The 3,602-nt window shown below is 45.7% G+C and overlaps 1 non-coding gene across 1 annotated transcript; it reads right to left on the bottom strand.

The window, feature by feature from the left end:
• Positions 1 to 1,085: 1,085 nt before the first annotated feature.
• Positions 1,086 to 1,211, bottom strand: LOC142804350 (U5 spliceosomal RNA). Its single transcript, XR_012894618.1, has one exon. It is a non-coding gene; the product is annotated as a U5 spliceosomal RNA (small nuclear RNA).
• Positions 1,212 to 3,602: the final 2,391 nt, after the last annotated feature.

Below are 3,602 nucleotides of genomic sequence, written 5' to 3' on the forward strand. Positions count from 1 at the left end.
CTACACGCAATACACATATTTTGACGACATTTGCAGAAACATTCAGATACTTGGCCACTTTTTTTTTCTTCGACGCGAAATACTTTAAGTATGTTGTGGAGACGACAGACACAAGCGTTACGTTCATGAAGTCACATCGTGGCTGGAAGCAGTAAGATTTGTTCTCTGCAAAATGTGTGACTTGGTAATCATAACAACCAGCAGTGTTTTCACTGGCAATCTTTTCACTTACCCGCAAATGTGCGAAAAGTCTGAAATGAATTCTGTCTATTAAAAATTTGCAAAATAGGTGCGACACTCAGAGAAAAATTTACAACGTTTCTGAGGAGTCTACATGGGCATCATTTATATATGTTGGCCATCGACATCATCACTCCTGATTGAAGGTGTCGGGAGCTTACTGTAAGTTATGATTTATGGAGACAGTTGAAAAGAAACACAAGATAACATCCATATAAAAAAGCCTTTTTGGCTTCAGCACGGGAGCCTTGCGAACAATGCAGTTGACAAAACATTTTTTTTTTCGTTTATGCTTCTTTCATCGCCGGCTTTTACCTTGATGGCATTCATGTTCCTTCGCAACAAGATTGGTTTCCGTTGAACTCTCGGTTTACTCATCATTGCTTTAAAGTTAGTTAATCAATATGTCCCAAATAATTATTTATCATAACACGATTGGCCTACGCAGTAGTCAGAAACATTCATTTGTTCTTGTCGTTATAGAAGGCATCGGCGTATTTTAAAATTCTAACCCGATTTAGCTGGGGCAGTATGTTTTGAAACTTCGTGAATCATAGCACTGTCGGCACCAGCAATACAGGGCCCGGCGTAGATAAATTTCTGTAGGAGTAAACAAGAAATAGCCTGCTCAGGCAAGAGGCCGGTATGTAGGGTTGTGTTCTAAAGGCACTGACAGTCCACCCCGTTGGTAAAGCTGGTCATGAAAATCGCGCGAAAAAAGTGCCACCATGGCGTCCTTCGGGTGTGCAGCCAAGCAACGAAAGTTGACTAGATTTGTAACCCCAGCGGTGAGTGTAAGTCAACAAACGAAAGCATTGAAGTCTTACTTTTGATATTTAAATTAGGCCTCACCCAAACGGGCAAGGCCTCCCAAAAATTGGCCTATTGGCTCATTAGGGTGTCCTTCCCCAAGGCAATCTTTAGTAAAAGGCGAAAGATTGGTGCGACCAGCTGAGGAAGGACCTGAGCGATGAATAACGCACGGCCCATACTCCGGGGGTGCTGAAAAACAGCCAGAAAACTTGGCCAAGTTCACATAGGAGTTATTTGTACGTTTCAGCCTTTTAACTCTAAAATATGTGTTGTCGTAAAAACTTCTCTGCATCACTCACCATAACTACGTATACCTTTTAATTGACAGAAGCCAAATATAGGCACGTTCCTTTCAGTTTAGGCTTCTATGCTGGCGAAAAATGTATGCAGCCGTGTACCCTTCGATCAAAGTTTGTAAGTGCCGGAGTAGCGGCACGTGAGCACGCGTCTTTATCATACTTGGCGCGCTTCGTATATCGTTTTTTTCAGAGATAATTTGTGAAAGCGCACTGGTAGGAATCAGTCAACGCTAGAATGCGCGCAAACCATAAACAAATCAAATAACTAACTACTCATTACTTAGTGATACGTAATACTGTGTGTGCGTGTACAGTGCGCCCATCGTTATCCTACCGTCGGGGTCATTGCTCTTGTATTGTATCTAGGACAAAGATAGCTGGGACAGTCTGCGTGCAAAAATGAGGAAGATGAGGTGTCTCTCTAATACAAGTAAATCTACCCGTAATTTTTTCACTTGGCGGGACTTCATTTGGTTAGTGCGAGAGGGATATATGCTCCAATGTGTTTGATTAGATCAACGCAACTAAAAGATTTCCGTGCTAATGAGCCCTAAATTTTTCAGATTTTTAGTTTAAAATTTGCAGCTATGTCTGTCCAAACCAGGAGATGGTTTGACCGCTTGCTCAGCAAATATTTGTTTATTGGTAGTATTATTTCTAAACTACTTTTTCAGATTGGCTTTATCTTCATTTTAGTTTCATTTAGGTATCCTGCCGCCCGGTTCTTGGCCCATCCCCATCTCTAGTGAGCATCATCATCATCATCATCATTAACAACAACAACAACAACAACGGAACGGTGAGTCCCCCAGTTTTTCTCTTTTTTGTGGATAAGATTGTTTTCACCAGCCAAGTACGGGTTCCTGCCGGCGGGCGGTGGAGATGGAGTCGCACACGGGTCCGCCAGACCCAGCGAATCCCGTGGAAGCCGCCTCTAGGAAGCGCAACGGTGCCGATAGCGACACTGACAGTGACGATGCTATGAACTATTATGTCAGCAGTCAAGAGTCCGGTGACGACACCTTCAAGCTGGTGAGGAGGCGCAAGGCGAAGAGACCGTTTCTGAGCACGCCATCCGATTCGAGTGCGTCCACCATAAGGTCTTCGCGTAGTGTCGAGGCATTCACCGTCCTGCTCGAGCCAGTTCTCGCCACGGGCAACATAAGGCGCCTCAGCAGGCAAGCCGCGTCTGCACAAATTATGGTACTGGCTCCACACGAAATCAAAGACGTAAGAGTGAACACGCGCAAGAATGTTATAGCTATTGACGTCAACCACGCGGCTTCGCTGGACATTTTGCGCAAAGCCGCAGAGCTCAATGGCATCGCAGTCTGCTCTCACATACCGCTGGAAAAAGAAGTCATCGCTGGAGTAATTTATGATGTTGACGAGACCATTGTCAACACAGACATGCCAAAACTGATCAAGCCCGCTACAGAAGGCACCATCATAACAAGTGTTTTTCGTCTCGGCAAGTCACGTTGCTTGAAGATCATATTCAGGGGTGATACCCTCTCGTCACACGTGAAGGTGGGACACTTTCGGCACGCTGTTTGTTCCTTCGTAGCGAGGCCAATTCAATGCGGAAAATGTACGAAGAGGGGTCACGTGAGCAGCATGTGCATGAACACCACTGTTTGTGCCCGATGCAATGAGCCTCACGCCACTAGCACATGTCAATCCAATACTCGGAAATGTTCAAATTGGGACGGGCCTCACGATGCATCTTCGAAGGACTGTCCGATTATTCGAAGGGAAATGGCAGTGCTGAAGAAAATAGTTCGGGATAGCTCGTCTCACTGGGAAGCAGCCGCATCTGTTAGACGATGACGATCGCGTCATCGACGGCGCTCCAAGACATCCAAGACTCCGTTGTCTCGTGAACCGCGCTCAAAGTCGCCTCCACTTCTGTCTCCCAGAACAAGCGAAGTCGGGTCGAAGGAAAACGAAGCCGCCAACAGCCACACAGTGGGCGCCTGGCTGGAAGTCCCTCGACTACACGATACTAAAGAATGGCATCAGACTTTAGCAGTGAAGCACTCCTCGTCCTAATTCTTTTAACCAACAGAGGAAAACAACCAAATAGTCGCCAAGGTAAGTTCCCTCGTGAGTACCATTCGTGTGTTCAGGAAGAAGGTGCAAACACCAATAGCACGAAGCGCATTGCAGCTGCTGTATACCATAAGCCCGGTTCTAGCAAGCCTTCTTAAGTCGATTGCTTAAGAAGATTAACAGCAGAACCATGGCTTA

The sequence above is a fragment of the Rhipicephalus microplus genome, chromosome 3 (genome assembly GCF_043290135.1).
Source record: "Rhipicephalus microplus isolate Deutch F79 chromosome 3, USDA_Rmic, whole genome shotgun sequence".
Lineage (NCBI taxonomy): Eukaryota > Metazoa > Arthropoda > Arachnida > Ixodida > Ixodidae > Rhipicephalus > Rhipicephalus microplus.